The sequence below is a fragment of the Balaenoptera physalus genome (assembly GCF_965194825.1).
Source record: "Balaenoptera physalus genome assembly, chromosome: 2".
Classification (NCBI taxonomy): domain Eukaryota; kingdom Metazoa; phylum Chordata; class Mammalia; order Artiodactyla; family Balaenopteridae; genus Balaenoptera; species Balaenoptera physalus.
The window spans coordinates 63,002,784-63,018,374 of NC_138883.1; the positions used below are offsets into that span (position 1 = coordinate 63,002,784).

Below are 15,591 nucleotides of genomic sequence, written 5' to 3' on the forward strand. Positions count from 1 at the left end.
TTAGAAGGACAAGTTATTTTTTTTTAAACTATGCACACAGAAATTAAAAACACATTAAAAAGCAAACAAAAGTAAGAGGAAGGCAATAAAAAAATATTTACAACATGACAAAGGCCTAATAACCATAAGATGGAATTAAACAAGCATGGATAAATCAGTAAGAAAAATCTAAATACTATCCATACTCACTGCCAAAATCGGCCAAAAAGAGAGACAGAAAAACACAACTGCAAATTAAAATGTGCATTATGTGATATTATTTTTCACTTGGCAAAGTTGTTTCATTCTTTTCAAGTATCATAAACAATGCCAACTGATACTGAGAATATAAACCAACTCAACAATTTGGAAAGTAATTTAGAAACAAGTATTGAGGACTTTACTGATTGTATCCTTTGATCTAGTAATTACACTGAGGATGCCATCCTAAGGAAATAACAACCTCGACCAATGCTGTATGGAAAAGGATGCTCACAACAGCAATACTTGTAATGCCTAAAACTAGGAACAAAGTAAAATCCAATAATAGAGTATTGGCTACATAAATTATTGTACATCCATACTACTACCCTGCAGACACCAAAAATTCATAATTCAAAAAGTAGGGAGAAACTGCTAGAGTAAGATTACAAATGAACCCAGATCATAAACTCTCTCTTCCCTAAGACATAATGAAATAAACAAAAATATGTACAAAATAAATCAACAAACCACACTTGTAGTTATCAAACAAAGGAAGGGGCACAATGTCATGCCATAATCTCTGAACGTGGTGACTAAACTGAGACAGAACCCCAGGACCCGCATTATGTACACTACACACATGTGTGCACTTCATAAAGAAAGAATATGAGAGAAGGGGGAATATTCTGAAAAGTCTGAGTTATACTTCCAAATCTAGAAAGAAATGAAGGAGGGTCTGGATGGGGGAAAATACATGAAAAGCCCTAGAGAGAGAAAGCCCTCTTCATGGTAGGCTCACCAGTGAGAAGAAAACTTCCACAGCTCAGCAGCTGACAAGCTCTGCACACAGGCAGATTGTATTGACTCACTCTTAAATATGAATGATGGCCAAAGGTGACGAGTTATTTGTGAAAAGCATCAAAATGAAAGACATAGAGACAAACAAACAATAAAGAAGTATAAAGAAACAGACATAAGTCAAGACACAGAAAAAAATTTCAAAGCAACTACATTTAATACCCATAGAGGAAAGCGATTACACCCGTAAGGAAAGAACAGGAGTTAGAAAAAATATTTAAAAATGAGTAATCAGAGGGCATAAGTGCTCTTGGAAATTAAATACATAATAGAAATAAAATATTTAGTAAAAGGAGTGGATGAGAAAGTTGAATACGCTCTTAAAAAGAATAAAATAAGAATGAAGGGAGGGAGGGGTAGGGACTTCCCTGGTGGCGCAGTGGTTAGGAATCCGCCTGCCAATGCAGGGGACACAGGTTCAAGCCCTGGTCTGGGAAGATCCCACATGCCGTGGAGCAACTAAGCCCATGTGCCACAACTACTGAGCTCACATGCCACAACTACTGAAGCCTGCGCACCTAGAGCCCGTGCTCCGCAACAAGATAAGCCACCACAATGAGCAGCTCGTGCACTGCAACGAAGAGTAGCCCCCACTCGCCTCAACTAGAGAAAGCCCACACACAGCAACGAAGATCCAATGTAGCCAAAAATAAATAAATTTTTTTAAAAAAATGAAGGGAGGGAGGGGTGGAGGGAGGGAGGTACAATAAAAATATATAAGATCTACATAATATGTAATAATTATATGAAATAAGAGAAAATTCAAAGATCAATCTTGGAGGTCCTGCAGCCAACCAATAAGAGTTTCAAAAAGAGAAAACAGAAAATAATGGAGAAGAACAATATAAGAAACTTCCCAGAACTAAAGATATGAGTTTCCTGATTTAAAGGTTCCTTTGAGTATCCATAACGAATGAAAAGAGACACACAGCAAGGCACATCATCTTGCTGTTCCGCAGCATCAAGGATAAAGAAAAATAGGTATTCAGGAAGAAAACAGGTCATGAACAAAGGATCAGGAATCAAAATGATAAGAGGCTTCTCATAAGCAATACTGGAAGCTAGAAGACAATGGAAAAATGCCTTCAAAATTCTGAGGAAACATGATTACTTACCATCTAGAATTCCGTACTCTGAATTGTGAGTTAAGATGTTTTTGGACATGAAAGATGTAGGGGTTTTAAAACATGTCCAATAAATGTTTGACATGCCTCCCTTCAAAAGGTAGAGTCTAATTCCTCTCCCCTTGAATGTGGGTAGGACTTAGTGACTCATCTCTAATGAACAGAATATGGCAGAAATCTAAGTTATTAAAAATCCTGTCACTTCTGTCTTGCTCTTGCGACCCGTTCACTCTGGGAGAAGCCAGTCACCAGGTCATGGGGGCCCTCAGTCAGCCTGTGGAGAGGCCCATGGGACTAAGGCTTCCAACCAACAACCAGCAACAGCTTGCCAGCCTTGGAAGTCAGTCACTTGGGAAGCAGATCCTACAGCCCCCCCTCAAGCCTTCAGACAACTGCTTCCCTGGCCGACCTCTTCACTGCAACTTCATGTGATTCCCTGAGCCTGAACCACCCAGCTAAGTTGCTCCCCAATTCCTGACAATAGAGACTGCGAAATAATAAATGTTGATTATTGTTTTAAGCGACTAAATTTTGGAGTAATTTATTACAAAGCAATAGGTAACCAATACAAGAGGTCTCAAACAACTAACTTCTGTACACTTTTTCCCAAGAAGCTCCTCTATGAAACTGAAAAAAGAAAACAAGATCTAGCAGGAAAGATGTAAAGGGAATTTCCAGGGTGATGGTAAAGAGATACCCCTGTAGACAGAGATGCAGCTGGCCTAGAAAGCATCTGAAGGATGTAGCAGGAAGGAACAGGTGGACAAGGTGTCCAGGAGTGGAGAAGTTGCTCCCAGGAGGGAGGACTCCAGAAGGAAATGGGTCTCATGGATTACCTGATGCATTGGATCACATGGAAAATGGCATTGGGGGTTTTCATAAATCTGCTGGAGTCTCTGGGAAGAAATGGTAAATAAGAGAAAACTAACAAACAATAAATGAAGCAATTAATCCCAAGGTTAAAAAAATAGTTGCACAAAAAGGGAAGTTTAACCAAAGTGTAACTCCTGGATCAGTAAACAATATTTATAGTTACAGTAAAACAAAAATTGTGACACAACAATATTAGAAGAATGAGATGAGGGGAACTATTATGGAATCCTCAGCTTCCATAATAGGAAACCAAAAGGTAATATCTGAAACTGATATTATTTAGAAATATGAGGGTAAACTCCAGAAGCAGTAGATAAAAGATTTTGATAGACAATTGCTGCTGGGATGTAAAATATGGAGATGGCAGAGGGACTGCTGTTTTTCATTACAAGCCTGTGGCTTCAGAAATATGTACACACATTACCCAGTAAAAACTGATTTTTAAAAGGGTATTTAGGGAGGGGGAATTGGATGAAGACAATCAAAAGGTACAAACTTCCAGTTATAAGATAAACAAGTACTAGGGATGTGATGTACAACATGATTAATATAATGAACACTGCTGTATGTTATATATGAAAGCTGTTAAGAGAGCAAATCCTAAGAGTTCTCATCTCGAGGAAAAATATTTTTTTCTCTTTCTTTAATTTTGTATCTATATGAGATGATGAATGTCCATTAAACTTATTATGATGATCATTTCACGATGTATGTAAATTAAATCATTATGCTGTACACTTTAAACTTACACATTGCTATATGTCAATTATATCTCAATAAAACTACAAGAAAAATTTTTAATTTTTCAAAATAAAAAATAAAACACAAAATGACCCCCCCCAAAAAAAACAAAGTATTTAGAGCCATAAGGAAATGCTCATGAAATGCTGCTTATAAAAACGTTATGATACAAAATAGTATACATAGAGTCATATTAGCTATGTGAAAAACAATTATACAAACACACATACTTATTAACAGTAATTACCTCTGCTTGGTAGATTATGGTTGCTTTTATTTTCTTCTTTAGACTTATTTCTCAAGTTTTCTCAATAGACAGTTATTAATGTTACAATCAGAAACAAAAAATAATTAAATGAATAGACAATCAAAAAATCAGAGCTCTGAAGAGCTCTCACCAATCTTCTCAAGAACTGGAATCCTAACCCTGAACCCTAAGGGCCTGGCTGAGACCTTGCTACCACCTGCTGTCACATCTGAAAACTCATTTGCAGCTCTGTGGGGAGGCTTAAATGAGATAACCTAAATAAAGCATCTCCATCCATCTTAGTGCCTGGCACATTGTAGTATTCTATAAATATGATTTTCTCCCTTAATTTGACACAAACCATCTGCTGCCTGATTGTCTCTGTGGTTTTGGGCACACTCTCTATGTGCATACCTGTGTGAACCTGTCTAGTCTCTGGTCCCGGCCCCTCTTTTCTATCTGCTGCTAATCAAACTTTTATTCTGACAACTGTCAGTGTGTCTCCCTTCTTCCTGCTTCCCTTGCCTCTCAGGTTATTTCTATATGAGTCAAATGTAGAACTAAGGAACAAGCAGATACAAAGCCCTGAACAACAAGTTCAGATTTAATGGTAAACTGCATGAATGACTGAATGACTAGAAAGATCAAAGGATTTCAATCCTGTTCTGCTGCTTATTAATTGTGTGACCCTCAAGCAAACTATTTAACCTCTCTGAGCCTTAGTTAACCCATTCATAAAAATCAAGATAATTCCTATGCTATAAAGTTGTTATAAGTATTAAAATGAGAGAATGAATGTAAAACACATAACACTCTAAATGTAAGTTCCCATTCACCCTTTATTTCCTATCTAAAATGCCCTTGAACTACTCGTATTTTCAGATTAATTATATAATTAAACAGAGTAAATAATATTAATTATATATTAAACATACAAAACAGCAAGCCATAACTAAACCACAAGATATTTAGGTAAATATTTAGCATCTCTATGGAGGAGGGAGGACTTTCAAAGCTGAAAAATGATGGAAGAGAAAGAATATCAATATAATTGTCTAAGTAAAAAACATTACTTGAAGATATCTTATTGACTTTTATTTATGGCAATATAGTAGACTAGCTATCCACAAAAAACATAACAAAATAAAACTCCCACCACACCTAGACAGACATTCTAGATAAAATACCACAAAACTCTTTTTTAAAGGTATAGCTAATCCCTTAAGAAAATAAGAGACTATCCCCAAGGACCAAATATAAACAAGGAGCTAGAAACCAGCATGCTAACCTGATATTAAAGTTGGGGTTTCCCAAAATATAGCAGAGGGAGGCACACTCCTAAACTCATTCTACGAGGCCACCATCACCCTGATACCAAAACCAGACAAAGATGTCACAAAGAAAGAAAACTACAGGACAATATCATTGATGAACATAGATGCAAAAATCCTCAACAAAATACTACCAAACAGAATCCAACAGCACATTAAAAGGATCATACACCATGATCAAGGGGGGTTTATCCCAGGAATGCAAGGATTCTTCAAGATACGCAAATCAATCAATGTGATACACCACATTAACAAATTGAAGGAGAAAAACCATATGATCATCTTAATAGATGCAGAGAAAGCTTTCGACAAAATTCAACACCCATTTATGATAAAAACCCTCCAGAAAGTAGGCATAGAGGGAACTTTCCGCAACATAATAAAGGCCATATATGACAAACCCACAGCCAACATCGTCCTCAATGGTGAAAAACTGAAACCATTTCCACTAAGATCAGGAACAAGACAAGGCTGCCCACTCTCACCACTATTATTCAACATAGTTTTGGAAGTTTTAGTCACAGCAATCAGAGAAGAAAAAGAAATAAAAGGAATCCAAATCAGAAAAGAAGAAGTAAAGCTGTCACTGTTTGCAGATGACATGATACTATACATAGAGAATCCTAAAGATGCTACCAGAAAACTACTAGAGCTAATCAATGAATTTGGTAAAGTAGCAGGATACAAAATTAATGCACAGAAATCTCTTCCATTCCTATACACTAATGATGAAAAATCTGAAAGTGAAATTAAGAAAACACTCTCATTTACCACTGCAACAAAAAGAATAAAATATCTAGGAATAAACCTACCTAAGGAGACAAAATACCTGTATGCAGAAAATTATAAGACACTGATGAAAGAAATTAAAGATGATACAAATAGATGGAGAGATATACCATGTTCTTGGATTAGATGAATCAACATCGTGAAAATGTCTCCACTACCCAAAGCAATCTACAGATTCAATGCAATCCCTATCAAACTAATACCAGAATTTTTCACAGAACTAGAACAAAAAAATTCACAATTTGTATGGAAACACAAAAGACCCCGAATAGCCAAAGCAATCTTGAGAACGAAAAACAGAGCTGGAGGAATCAGGCTCCCTGACTTCAGACTATATTACAAAGCTACAGTAATCAAGAGTATGGTACTAGCACAAAAACAGAAATATAGATCAGTGGAACAGGATAGAAAACCCAGAGATAAACCATGCACATATGGTCACCTTATCTTTGATAAAGGAGGCAAGAATATACAGTGGAGAAAAGACAGCCTCTTCAGTAAGTGGTGCTGGGAAAACTGGACAGGTACATGTAAAAGTATGAAATTAGAACACTCCCTAACACCATACACAAAAATAAACTCAAAATGGATTAAAGACCTAAATGTAAGGCTAGACACTATCAAAGTCTTAGAGGAAAACATAGGCAGAACACTCTATGACATAAATCACAGCAAGATCCTTTCTGACCCACGTCATAGAGAAATGGAAATAAAAATAAAAATAAACAAATGGGACCTAATGAAACTTAAAAGCTTTTGCACAGCAAAGGAAACCATAAACAAGATGAAAAGACAACCCTCAGAATGGGAGAAAATATTTGCAAATGAAGCAACTGACAAAGGATTAATCTCCAAAATTTACAAGCAGCTCATGCAGCTCAATATCAAAAAAACAAACAACCCAATCCAAAAATGGGCAGAAGACCTAAATACACATTTCTCCAAAGAAGATATACAGATTGCCAACAAACACATGAAAGAATGCTTAACATCATTAATCATTAGAGAAATGCAAATCAAAACTACAATGAGATATCATCTCACACTAGTCAGAATGGCCATCATCAAAAAATCTACAAACAATAAATTCTGGAGAGGGTGTGGAGAAAAGGGAACACTCTTGCACTGTTGGTGGGAATGTAAATTGATACAGCCACTATGGAGAACAGTATGGAGGTTCCTTAAAAAACTAAAAATAGAACTGCCATATGACCCAGCAATCCCACTACTGGGCATATACCCTGAGAAAACCATAATTCAACAAGAGTCATATACCAAAATGTTCATTGCAGCTCTATTTACAATAGCCAGGACATGGAAGCAACCTAAGTGTCTATCAACAGATGAATGGATAAAGAAGATGTGGCACATATATACAATGGAATATTACTCAGGCATAAAAAAAAAAGAAATTGAGTTATTTGTAGTGAGGTGGATGGACCTAGAGTCTGTCATACAGAGTGAAGTAAGTCAGAAAGAGAAAAACAAATACCGTACGCTAACACATATATATGGAATCTAAGAAAAAAAAAAAGGTCATGAAGAACCTAGGGGTAAGATGGGAATAAAGACACAAACCTACTAGAGAATGGACTTGAGGATATGGAGAGGGGGAAGGGTAAGCTGTGAAAAAGTGAGAGAGTGGCATGGACATACATACACTACCAAACGTAAAATAGATAGCTAGTGGGAAGCAGCCGCATAGCACAGGGAGATTAGCTCGGTGCTTTGTGACCACCTAGAGGGGTGGGATAGGGAGGGTGGGAGGGAGGTAGACGCAAGAGGGAAGAGATATGGGGACATATGTATATGTATAACTGATTCACTTTGTTATAAAGCAGAAACTAACACACCATTGTAAAGCAATTATACTCCAATAAAGATGTTAAAAAATAAAAAAATAAAGCTGGGGTTTCCTTGAGTGTATTTGCTGGTTATTGAACAGAGAGGCATGACTTTTAGTGGCTATTTGGTTAAAAGAGAAAGATCTTGGGGGGAACTGGGATCCCTGCATGGTCCTGAAGGGTTACTATCTTTAGTGAAAAGGGCGACTGAAAAAATCCACCTGAGGGAAATCTGTCTCAGCCTAGGCAATAAGTGGGGAAAAAAGTTTTCCCTGAAAATATGTCATCTTGGGCCTGATTTCTACATCTTTGGGATTCAAATATAGACCCTGCATCTTCCAGAAAATCCAAAGCCAAAAGGCAGTCATGTGCTGCTGGCATACCAGGATGCCTGGCTGAAACAACTCAGCAGAAATAAAAGCAAATACTATTTGAAGAGCTACAGCCTCTGTCCAGGGCTCACAGAATTACTACCAATAAAACCTCCAGAATCATGAAATAAGGAAATAAGGTGTGAGGTTTGGCAGAAATAAAAAAACAGAATTAGGCTCTGAAGAATGTCAGATAATGACTTATTGAATAAAAATATGAATTAATTATTGCAATATGAAAAACCGAATAAGGCCTTACAGATGACTAATCACAGTTCCAGAAGACAGAAGGAAAGAAAATGGAAGACAGACAATACCAGAAAAGTTAACAGCTGAGGAATTTCCAGAATTAACAGAGAACAAATTCTGAGATTCGGAAAGCACAACAAATCCAAGTCAGGAGAGAAAAATAATCTCTATGGAGACACACAGTAGAGAAATTGAAGAACAGCAAAGAGAAGAGCTTTTGCAGCCAGTGAAGGGAAGGAAAAAAGTTATCTACAAATGACTGTAGCCTTCTAGCACAGACTATGGAAAGTAAGATCCTAAAAACGTTAACAGGAAATATCTGTCATCCTGGAATGTTATAACCCCCTAAACTGTCCTTCCACAATTTTTACAAATAAAGCTATTTTTGAACAAATAAAAACTGAGCTTACCACTAACAGACTCTCAGTGAAGGAATGCCTAGGATGTTCTTCAAGAAGCAGAAAACAGATCTGCAAGGAAGGGTTGCAACTCGAAAACAGTGAACAAGAAACTAGTAAAATGTGGATAAACCTAAAAAGAACTAAATTTACGAGATCAAAATAACGTCTCATCTAAAGTATGAAAAACAAGAAGGAACTAAAATAGTAAACAACTATACCTTGTAATTTGAGAGGGAGTAACTGGAGTTAGAGTTCTAAGGTCCTTTATAGGAGTTCTAAGGAGGAGGACAGAGTTATTAATATTTAGATTCTACTAATGTAGGTATGCATGCTAAAAATTTAAGGTAATCATTAAAATATAGAAATGGAAGGTATGGAGGTAATCATTAAAATAGAAATAGAGGGTATAACTTTATGATGTAATTTTAAAACTCAATAAATCACACATACCTCCCAAAAAAGGTCAGGAAAGAATAAAAAAGGATAAAGCAGAACAAACTGAAAACACAAAATAGGCTGGAATTAAATATCAAAATAATCACCATCAATATAATTAGACTAAATTTATCAGTTAAAAGACAGAGATTGTTAAAAGAGATTTTATTTTAAATCAAGGCTTATGCTATTTACGAGTAATACACCCAAAATACAAGGCCAGAAAAAAGTGAGAAGAAAAAAAAAAGGGTGAAAAAACCTTTTAGCAGGAAAATTCCAAGCCAAATAAAACTAGGGTAGCTGTTTTAACTATCAGACAAAATAGACTTTAAGGCAAAAATCACTGTTACAGAGATAGAAGGGTACAAAAAAAAAGGATAAAATGTTACATTTATTAAAAATATAAAAATTCTAAAATATGTGAGTCTGCTAATACAGACTCTCTCTCTCTCTCTCTCTATATATATATATAAAGCAAAAACTGATTGAATGAAAGAGATATGGAAAATTAAAAATCCCATTTACAAGAGTATCAAAAATAATAGAATACTTAGGAATAATCTAAAGTGAAAGACCTGTATACTGACAACGTAAAATGTTGATGAAAGAAATTAAAGAAAACACAAATAAGTGGAAAGCCCATGTTTATGGATTGAAAAACTTAATATTGTTATTAAGACTTAATATTGTTATTAAGATATAATATTGTTATTAAGACTTAATATTGTTAAAATGTCCATACTACCCAAAGCAATTTACAAATTCAATGTAACCTCTATCAAAATCCCAATGACTTTTTTTTTACAGAAATAGAAAAAACAATCTTAAAATTCATATGGAAACACAAAGGACCCCAAAGACCCAAAACAATCTTAAGAGAGAAGAACAAAGCTGGAGGCCTCACATTTCCTAATTTTAAAATATATTACAAAGCTATTGTAATTTAAAAAATACAGTACTGGCATAAACATTTAGACAAATGGAACAGAATAAAGAGCCGTGAAATAAATCCATGCATACATGGTCAACTGAACTTCAATAACGGTACCAATACTACATAATGGGGAAAGGACAGATCTTCAACAAATGGTGTTGGGAAAACTGGAAAACCACATGCAAAAGAATAAAACTTGACCCTTATCTTACATCATACACAAAAATCAACTCAAAATGGATTAAAGATTTAAATGTAGGACCTGAAACTGTAAAACCACTAGAAGAAAATAAGGAGGATAAGCTTTACGACATTGGTCTTGGCAATGATTTATTGGATATGACACCAAAAGCACAAACAAGACAACAAAAACAAAAAGATAAGTGGGACTATATCAAAAAAAAAAAAAAAAAAAAAGCTTCTGCACAGCAAAGAAACAACTAGAGTGAAAAAGCAACCTAACAGAATGGGAGAAAATATTTGCAAATCATGTATCTAATAGCGGGTTAATATCCAAAATATGTAAGGAACTCGATTTAAAAAATGGGCAAAGGATTTGAATAGACATTTCTGCAAAAAAAACACACAACTGGCTGATAGGTACGTGAAAAGATGCTCAACATTACTAATCATAAGAAAATGCAAATCAAAATGACAATGAGATATCACTGAATACCTGTTAGGATGCCTATACTCAAAAAACAAAAGATAATAAGTGTTCGTGAGGATATGGAAAAATTGGAACCCTTATGCACAGTTCGTGGGAATGTAAAATGGTGTGCTCACTGTGAAAAACAGTATGGAGGTTCCCCAAAAACACTAAAAACAGAACTACCATATGGTCCAGCAATCCTACTTCTGAGTATATACCTAAAATAACTGAAATCAGGGTCTTGAAGAGATATTTGCACTCCTGTGTTCATTGCAGCATTATTCACAATAACCAAAATGTGAAAGACAACCTAAATGTACACTGAAGGATGAATGGATAAAGAAAATGTGATATATACACACAATGAAGTATTATTCATTCTTTAAAAAAAAGAAGGAAACCCTGCCATATGCTACAACATGGATGAACCTTGAGGACATTATGCTAAGTGAAATAAGCCAGTCACTTAAGGACAAAGATTGCATGATACCAATTATATGAGATATATAAACTAGTCAAACACATAGAAGCAGAGAGTAGAATGGTGGTTGCCAGGGGCTACGGGGAAGGGGAAACAGGGAGTTGCTGTTCAACGGGTATAAAGTTTCAGTTATCTGTGATGGTTAAGTTCTAGAGATCTGCTGTACAACAATGTGCCTAGAGCTAACAATACTATATTACACATTAAAATTTGTTAAGAAGGTAGATCTCATGTTAAGTGTTCTTACCCCAATTTAAAAAAGAAAGAAAGAAAGAGAGAGAGAGGGTTGGGGGTTGGGAAGGAAGAAAGGGGGGAAGGAAGAAAGGGGGGAAGGAAGAAGGGAAGAAGGAAGGAAAGAAGGAAGGGAGGACAGAAGACAGAGGAAAAAAGGAAAAAAATAAAACAAAACAAAGAAAAAGATGAAAGAAATTCCATGGGAGATAAGTTTCAACTGGGTGCTCTGGAATCATGAGCATTCAGTGTCTCTGGGACTGTACAATCCTTTTTGACCAAAGGAACCTGAGACAGTGGACATGCATTGTGAGGCATCTCATCATTAGCACCTTTGGCCTCCAGATTTCAAATTATGAATGACTTTACTATATTGAAAAGAATAGTATGTGAATTTTCTTAGGAAATGAAAGAAAACTAATATCAAAAAGAAAATAAAAGAAATAAATACAAGGAGGTATTAACAAATCCACCATCACAGAGAGAAATTCTGCTCACCTCCCTCAGTAATTGAAAGATGAAGCAGACAAAAAAAAAAGAGTGAGGAAACAATGCACATACTTATATAAATAAATAAATGAATAAATTGAAAGTGTTATGAGGAATGAGATATTTGCAGTTTCAAAGTACTTCTCCACTAAATACTTACTAATCACAATGAGAAAAAGTAAGTATACTTAGAAAAACCTAGAAGACATCACTTAAACCAAGTGATCAGAGTGTACATAACCTATCATGGTACATATCAAAATTGTGCACTGCCTGTTAGAATTCAATGAGAAGAACACAGCAACATTGCTGTGATACTCCTACCAAAGATACAAAACCTGGTTCTAATCATGAAGAAACAGCAGACCAACTCAAAACTGAGGAACATTCTATAATATAACTGGCCTGAAATTTTCAAAAATGTAAAGATCATTAAAAAAACCAAGGGAAGACTGAGGTATTGTTCCACATTGAAGGAGACTGAAAAGACAGGACAATTAAATGCAATGAGAAAGATAACATGTGATTCTGAACTGGATCTCTTTGCTATAAAGACTGCTATAGGGAAAACTGCTAAAACTTAAATGGAGTCTGAAGATTAGATGGTAGTAACAATATCAACGTACATTTCCTGATTTTGATGATTTTAGTGTGGTTATGTAAGAGAACATCCCTCATTTGTTTGAAATATTCATTACAGTATTCAGGGGTTATGGAGCATCATGTTGCCAACTCATTCTCAGGTTCACCAAAAAAGCTCTTTTGTACCTTCTTGCAACCCTACTATGAGATTGTTCTCAAAAATGCAGCATAAAGACAAGATGTACTAAGCACTAATGTAACGGAAGATTGTAATGTTAAATATATACTTCTATAGAAGAGGAAAATATGGAATATTCCTAACTTATTTTATGAATCTTGGAATCAAAGACAGTATAAGAATTAAAAATTAAATCTCACTTATTAACATAGAAATGAAGCTTGTAAACAAAATATCATCAAAATGAATCTGGTAATGCACAAGAAAAATAATCATTCCAGGAATCAAAGGACAGTTTAACATTAGAAAACACATTAATAATTTAAGTGCAAAAAATATGACTAATTCAACAGACGCAAAGTATTTAATAAAGTCTAACAATATTTATGGAAAATTCTTAGAAAAAAAGAAATAAGTTCCCTTAACTTGATAAAAAGAGTATTTATTAAAACCAAACAGCAAGGGGCTTCCCTGGTGGCGCAGTGGTTGAGAATCTGCCTGCCAATGCAGGGGACACGGGTTCGAGCCCTGGTCTGGGAAGATCCCACATGCCGTGGAGCAACTAGGCCCGTGAGCCACAATTACTGAGCCTGCGCGTCTGGAGCCTGTGCTCCGCAACAAGAGAGGCCGCGATAGTGAGAGGCCCGCGCACCACGATGAAGAGTGGCCCCCGCTTGCCGCAACTAGAGAAAGCCCTCGCACAGAAACGAAGACCCAACACAGCCATAAATAAATAAATAAATAAATAAATAAATAAATAAATAAATAAATAAAACTTAAAAAAAAAAAAAAACCAAACAGCAAGTATCATACTAATTGGGAAACCATTAGAAGCATTCCCTTAAAATCAAGAACACAATAACGACCGGTTTTCACTGCTTCTATTCCAACATGTACTAGAGGTTCTATCAGTGCCATTAAGACAAGTAAAACAAATAAGAAAAGATCAGAGGACTTCCCTGGTGGCGCAGTGGTTAAGAATCTGCCTGCCATTGCAGGGGACATGGGTTTGATCCCTGGTCCAGGAAGACCCCAGACCCAGAGCAACTAAGCCCGTGTGCCACAACTACTGACCCTGCGCTCTAGAGCCCGAGAGCCACAACTACTGCACCCACCGTGCTGCAACTACTGAAGCCTGCGTGCCTATAGCCCGTGCTCCACAACAAGAGAGGCCACCACAATGAGAAGCCCGCACACCACAACAAAGAGTAGCCCCCACTTGCCGCAACTAGCGAAAGCCCGCGCGCAACAACGAAGACCCAACACAGCCAAAAATAAATAAAATTAAAAAAAAAAAAAGAGAGATCAGAAAGGAAGAAAAAAGAAAAAAGTTGCCATTATTCACAAATGACATTATTATCTACATGGACAATCTAAGAATCTGTAATTAAATTATTAAAATTAAGAGAGGTAGATAAGATTGGATATAATATCAATATACAAAATTACTTTTCTATGCAGCAGCAGAAAATAAAAAAGCAATTTTTTAAAAGTTTTTACTAAAAAACAAAAAAAAATTAACAATAACAACTGTAAGAAGGAAAAGAGCAAGATAAAATTATTAGGGTATTGAGTGACTAAGACTTACTAGACTGAAAGCTGTAAAAAATGATACTGTGATACTGGTGCAGAAAGAGCCAAACAGACCAATGGAACAAAGGAAAAAAAGCTAAAAACAAGCCAGCACATATGTGGATATTTTCTATAAAAAAGAGACGGGATTGCTGATTAGTGGAAAACAATGAAGAATATAATAAAGAGAGTTGAGAATTACCTATCCATATGCAAAAAAGTAAAATTAGAGCCATACTTTAACCACACATAAAAATTAATTAAAGGCAGTTTAGCAATCTAACTGTTAAAAAGCAAAATTTCAACTTTTAAAAGAAAATACATCATTTTACCTCAAAGTGGGGAAGACACAAAAAGCATCTATCATAAAGGAAAGATGATAAATTCAACTACATTAAAATGTAAAATTTTGTTCATAAGGTCATCAGAAAAAGTGAAAAGATATTCCATTGTCTGGGTAAAAATATTTGCAAAGCATATAACCAGCAATGCATTTGTATCCAGAATATATAAAGAACTTCTACAGTCAATGAGGAAAAGACTAAAAGCCCAAAGTAAAGGCAAAAGCTATGAACAGGCACTTCTTAGGAAAGAAAATCCAAGCAGCCAGTAAACACCAAAAGATGTTTCACCTCAATTATAACCAAGAAAATGAAACAAGCTCCATCATTTTTATACCTATATACTCTTAGTATTTTAATGATTTATAAAGATATGGTACATTAAAGTAAGATAAGAATCATCATAGAACGCGTCCTCTTATTTTCACTAGTATACTTATGATCTTATCTAGGTTTTATGAAAAGTTATCTGCAAAATCAGCACTATGTTTTCAAACATTATTCAAAATAAATGGAACATACAGAATTTATTTTTTCCCCATAGAGAATTTTGCCCTAAGATGTGGAAACAGATCTAGAAATTGAGAAATTAATATAGCCCAACTTTCTAACTGTACTACTGGATATACATTTTTTGAGCCTTGAATATTATACTAATTATACTATTTTCAGTGATGCCAGATGA

General features: G+C 35.4%; 1 protein-coding gene across 2 annotated transcripts in view; it reads right to left on the bottom strand.

The window, feature by feature from the left end:
* Window positions 1-15,591, bottom strand: part of BRMS1L (BRMS1 like transcriptional repressor) — a 53,987-nt gene that overhangs the window by 10,980 nt on the left and 27,416 nt on the right. The gene's annotated exons all lie outside the window — the stretch shown is intronic.